This window comes from Physeter macrocephalus, chromosome 19 (assembly GCF_002837175.3).
Source record: "Physeter macrocephalus isolate SW-GA chromosome 19, ASM283717v5, whole genome shotgun sequence".
NCBI lineage: Eukaryota > Metazoa > Chordata > Mammalia > Artiodactyla > Physeteridae > Physeter > Physeter macrocephalus.
This window is the reverse complement of record NC_041232.1, coordinates 85,885,639-85,891,638: the sequence shown is the minus strand read 5'-3', so window position 1 is coordinate 85,891,638 and position 6,000 is coordinate 85,885,639. Positions and strand designations below refer to the sequence as shown.

General features: G+C 44.8%; 1 protein-coding gene across 1 annotated transcript in view; it reads left to right on the top strand.

The window, feature by feature from the left end:
• Nucleotides 1-6,000, top strand: part of ZNF516 (zinc finger protein 516) — a 112,508-nt gene that overhangs the window by 356 nt on the left and 106,152 nt on the right. The window lies entirely within an intron of this gene.

The window sequence follows — 6,000 nt, the reverse complement described above, 5'->3', positions numbered from 1 at the left end:
GCGCGGCGGCGCGGACCGCGCTCCGGGGGCCGAGGCGCGGAGGAGGCCAGGTAATTGGTTTCTATTTTAAACTTCACTTTGTCCTGGCGGAGGTGGGGCGGTGGGAGAGGCGTGGCCCCCGGGCGATTACATAAGTGTTCATACCTGACCTGGTGCCGGTCCGCGGGCAGCGCGCGGATTTGGGCGCGAGGGGCTGGTGCGCACCGGGCCCGGGCGTCCCCGTGCGGGGCGGCCGCGCGTGGAGTTGCTGCGTCCTGCGCGTGGGACCTGGTGCGGGTCGGCCGTGGGGAGCCCGCGTGCACTCTGGGCTGCGGCTGGAAGCCCCGGGGTGTCCGTGGTTGGGGGCCGGGCCTGCCGGCGGGGTCCACCGCGTAACAAAGGGCAGGGCTGCGGGACCCTGGGCCGCGCACCGCGCCGACCTAACGGCAGGTCACAAAAGTCTTCATTAAACGTGCAACAGAGCGGCATTTCCCCCATGAACCTGCCCGTAGGTCTCCAGTCTTGATTAAAGATGACTCAAACATTGAGGTGCTCCCACCCCGTGGCGGTGTGATAAATACCATTAAAGGTCTGACCGGAGGAGAAGCAAGGGTGGTTATTCCCCCACCAGGACCTTCGCCAGATTATTTTTCATGCCTTCCTGTTAGTATGATCGGAGTATTTTGGTTGAGGAATGTAAGTGCTACTTTAAGGAACGAGGCATGCATGCTATTTGGTAGGGTCTTTCTAATGCCGCGCAAAAAAAGAGAGCTCGTTTTATCATTTGTTTGTTCCTCCTTCATTTTCTCTTGCATTCTTTGATTGTGGCGTCAAAATAGCTGTGTTATTTATATTGACACAGACTGGCCAGAATTAGCTATCCCACACGCCACTACCGCGCAGTTTCCCGGCCTGTGTGCGAAATTGGAGGGTGCGGAGCTGGCCGGCCGTGCCTGGGTCTGGGAGTTCGGGTCCTGGAGAGGGACAGACAGTTTCACGAGAGCAACTCCCATGCTGTCTTGAATGGACCTTGGGAGACCCTGAGCTCTGAGCGAGACTCCAGTATTTTGGTAATGGAATTAGAATTTTGATGTGTTAAGATACAAACATATTATGGCTGGTATTTTTCTTAGTTCATTAGTAAGGCTTTATTTTGTTAAACCTGCTAATTTGAATAAAATGAAACGTTTAGAGCACATTAACATTCTAAAAAAAGTAACAAGCCCAAGGGATGTGCCATAAAGCTAACTGAGAAGAATGCGAATGTCTGTAAAATGAAACAGAACAGCCAAGGAGCGTATTTGGTGGGTACAGGATTCAACAGTGGAAAAAGAGAGAGGAGTTTTGCTTCGTTTCATTTCCGAAAGCTTTTGTTTGTCAGCGTAATCTTTCCAAATGGCTTAGTATACTGAAACTTGCTCCATCAAGGACTTTTTGGATGTGTAACTGATACTAGTCAGTGATGACTTGAGAATACTTTTCACCACTAGTCTTAATCTCGTTGTTATTTGTAGAGGACCTTTAAAGTTGACTGACTAATTTAGAGATTAAAGTTTCCTTGGGGCCCTGAAGTCCCACATTTCTAACTTTATGAGACATCTCAGAGACCAACGCAGAGTGAATAGAATGGGAGATGTCTGTGAAAACAGGTCGATGCTGAAATCACCTTGTCTCCACTTCCGTGAATTAAACTTTAACTTCATTTACCTTACTTGCTCCTGCGTGGAGATATTTGAGTCTTACAGGTGGAGCATTTAATGGGGAGATTGTTTAGCAACAATTATGTGAAAAAGAAAAGGAGACTTCTTTAAAGAAGAACCCAAAGTGGGGTAAACGCTAACAGATGGTAGCGTTACTAAACAGGGAAAAATGATAATGTGACCTAGGAATTTAAGTAGAGTTTAGTCATGGGTAGTTCTTGAAAAACCAGTGCTCAGTTTATTGGGTTGCTGTGGATTTTTATTTATTCATTTTCCAGGATACGTATTGGTCTTATTCATAATTTACCAGAAGGACTCTTATAAAGAATTTTGTGGGAGTGGCTCTGAAGTCTGGCTGGAGATTGTGTTTAGAGTTTCAGCTGCATTATACCTTAATGGCATAGAAATAGGAAACTGAAATAGAAGCTGATTCTGTTCAGAGGGGGAAGGAGCTTGGCCAGACGTGTGTACTTTCCTTTCATAATATATTTGTTTTCAGTGTTCAAGACGCTGCACTCTTTTGGTTTTTATTCCATTGTCAACATTGGTTTTAGGTATATCATCAAAAGTGGTATTTTGCCTATAATGTAGCTAGATTTCCAACTGAGTAAAGCAACTCTGTTGTGCAGGAAACAAATGACTTTTTCATTGGCGTTTGATGGCCAAATTTAGCTGGAGACAGCTAACCTTTCTCGGTGATAGGCATAGATTTCAGCTGAAGGCATAGAACTCATGGTAGAAAGCAGAAGAAAGTGAAATGTATTTGATCAGATATCTGCAGTTATAAATATTTGAACGTAGAAGTAACATTCCTTCTTCAAAAGCAGACATCTTACATGCTGTAAATGTTTATACCTTTTAGCACTTGGATGGACTTATTCTGACACAATCAATTCTTTCAAAAAATGCATCTCTTTGCTGCCCTAACCCCTCCCCCTCAAAAGCTCTAGAGGCTGTGGGGAAAGTTCCATTAACTCTCTTCTTACCGAACGCCATCCAGAGGATACTAGTGGGCCTGTGTGCTGCATTGCCCTGGCCCCGCTGCTTGTGTCCCCCTCGCTGCACTTACACCGGCAGAACTAGCACCCAGCACGCGGACCTGCCTTGGCTTGCTTAGCACCGGGCACCTTTGATCTTTTCTTCCAGAATTATTAATGTCTAAACAGGAAGAATTCATTGCATCACTGTCTTTAGCTCCCAGACCCTTATGCTCTTGGTAGGAAGCCTCATCTCCTTTGGATTTGCATTTTTCAAGTGAATAGAGCCCTGTCAGGAGGTGGATTTGTTCTGAAGTCTGATCAGGTGGTGTTTGGAATACATCTCCATGTGTGGTATAGAGATAGGCTAGCAGGATGGAGCTTTGAGGAGGCAGATGTGAATGTGGAGTGTGGGTGTGCGTCCCGGGGCTGCCGTTCTGTCTGCCCTGGGGTTTGGGTACCAGCAGTTTTTCGGCTCTCGTTCTGCGCTGGGCTTGGTGCTGACGGGTGGTAGGAGTCACTCAGGTGACGGTGGCCCCCTTCTCCTTCCTGTCTTCTCCTTGGGGATGTCACCCCCAGCCTTTCCCATCTGATGACCAGCAGCCTGTTAGGGTTTGAATGCGCCTTGGCACCACAAGAGTGGCAGCAGTTTTTAGATTCAAGCCTTTGCCTCCATCCTCTCTGGACCCAGGAACAAGTGAATTGTGTGTGGGGGGGGAGGTAGGGAGGTGGGCCATTTCTCTTTGATGGAGGGGTGACCTCTGCCCTGAGTGAGCTGAGATCCCGCCCTACCTCTCTCACCAGAGTGGGGAGTGATTTATGGGAGGGCATCCTCTTTATCCTCTGACTCTAGCTATGAATACCTTACAGTTTTCAGAAATATCGGCAAATTGTCACAAGCCCATTTTGAGAAAGGAGGCACATCAAATGTTTATTTTAAGAAGAACTTCTTAATACAACAAACCTTATGGGAAGAATAAAGAAAAACGTTCACTATAAATTTAAAATGTCTCATCCAGTTCTTTTAAAAGCATCTTTATTTTAAAATTAATTTTCTTCAAGAGAGGACTATTTGAAGGTTATGACTTAAAATAGTCACAGGGAGGATACATATATAGGCACTCTAAAGGCATTGCTTGTATTTGAAATTTATACTATCTGCTAAGGTATATCAAGTATATTTTAGATGGACTGGTAAAAATTAGCAGTTGCAACTGTCTGTTTTGTGTGTTCTTTATCCCTTGCATCTGGCTACACGTGATTTGAACAGCTGAAGCTTTTCTTTCCAAAGCTAGTGCTGGTTGTCATATTTATGTCCAGAATGAAATGTTTTCCAGTAGCATACATAGGAATCATAACGAAGTATAATTTTGTGGCTTTCAATAGCCCTTAAAAGTAGTTTTCCGAAAAGGAGCTGGCATTTAGTCTTCAGTGCCAATGGTACTGAAAATTACAAAGCAGAAGTAATTAGAAACGCAGCTATTTTTAGAGCCCAAACATGTAAATATGTGTAAAATGATGAGTAAAACATCACACCGGTGAGTCGAAAAGATAAATTTAAAAAGCAGCTCCATTGGGTTTAGATACGTTTTACAGATATATTTCAAATGTACGTTTTACAAATATATTTTACAAGTATATTTCAAATATGTGTTCATTCGGTAGGTTTTCTCTCTTTTTCTTTCTGTTCTTTTGTTGTTGATGGTGCTTTGCTGTCAGGAATTTTATCAAGTCACTGCATTCCAAAAACTGACTTTAAGAGACATGTATTTTATGTGATTGTGAGGTTCAGACACCTCCTCAATGGAGTGTTGAAAGTCGGTTGAGATATTAATGTATTTTATTTTCAAGACGAAAGTAAGCTGGTGTTTTATTCCTTCAAAAGCAGGTAGGCTTGTCTCTCACCGTTTCTGGCACCCGGAGGATTGCTGTTGTCAGCTCAGCCCTCGGATGCAGCTGTCTTGTTATTTTCTTGCTCATTTAGGGGATGGGGAGCTAGGCTAACTTGTGGTGTTAGCTTTCAGGATGTAGTTGAAGGGAGACTCTGAAAAACTGAGGTTCTCTGGTAAAACTCTAGTTTTTTTCTTAGGCACTGAGAGTTAAAGAAGAAAGCTTTTTTCAGCATTATTTGGTCTCACTTGAAAAACCCTCCCCTCTTCACCTCTTCCCATGTGAAAAGAAAGGATATTTGTTTAGGAATTTTTGTCCTTTGTCTCAGAAAAGGGCAACATGCGCCTGTGTTTGCCATATGGCACTGTTTAACCTATGTTGCTCGGGCTGACTTGGGCTGCATGAGGTACTGATTCATTTCAGCATTCCAGAATGTTCTTCGAAAGTTAGGGCAGTGAAGGATGCATCCAGAGATGTGCCGAGAGGCTGTTCCTGTCTGTAGCAGCTTCTCATTCTGTTGATATTTGAGGGCTGTGAGCAAGTGTCACTTTTTTTTCCTGAAATAATTTTTGTGGGAAAGAGTTTGACATTAAATGTTGGCTGATTGTGTTGATTCAGGAAGACACACAGCCCAAAGTGAGTAGTTAAAACTTCTGCTGGTTGTAAATAGGCTGAAAGTTGGGCTAGTGAGGCAGGACTGTCACTGTTTCGTTCCTGATTATTCTGGTGACTTCAACCTAGAGCTAAAAAAAAAAATGTGTTTTTTTTTTTCTTTTCCCTTAAAGAATTAGCTATTTTTTTTTTTTAAATGGATGGATAAACCAATGGACAGATGGGTGATCCTGTTCTATAGTTTAAACTTTTGTGGTGCTGTTCTGGGATTATCTAGATGTTTTCACCTTGTTTTGTTTACACGTGTTATTTTGAATTTTCAGATAGACGTGGATTTAATCACCAGGGTAGCTCCTCTGCCAGATGCCACGTCTCAGGAAGCTGTGGACGTGGAGAATCAAGATTTCTGCCTCCATTTTTTTTTCTTTTTTTTTTTTTGCGGTACGCGGGCCTCTCACTGTTGTGGCCTCTCCCGTTGCGGAGCGCAGGCTCCGGACGCGCAGGCGCAGCGGCCACGGCTCACGGGCCCAGCCGCCCCGCGGCACGTGGGATCCTCCCGGACCGGGGCACGAACCCGCGTCCCCCGCATCGGCAGGCGGGCTCTCAACCACTGCGCCACCAGGGAAGCCCCTCTGCCTCCATTTTTAAGGTCCCGTATGGCTGTGGAGTTGCCCACCAAAGCTCATGTGTGTCCAGATAGTCTCCTGCTGAATCTGTCTCATTAGTTTTAATCATACTGCGTTTCCTGTTTTAAGGAGAGGAGTAAACACATTTATACTCATTCACGTGTGTTGCCTGTAAAGCGTATGTGGGCATATGTGGACGGGAAGGTACCTCTCAGA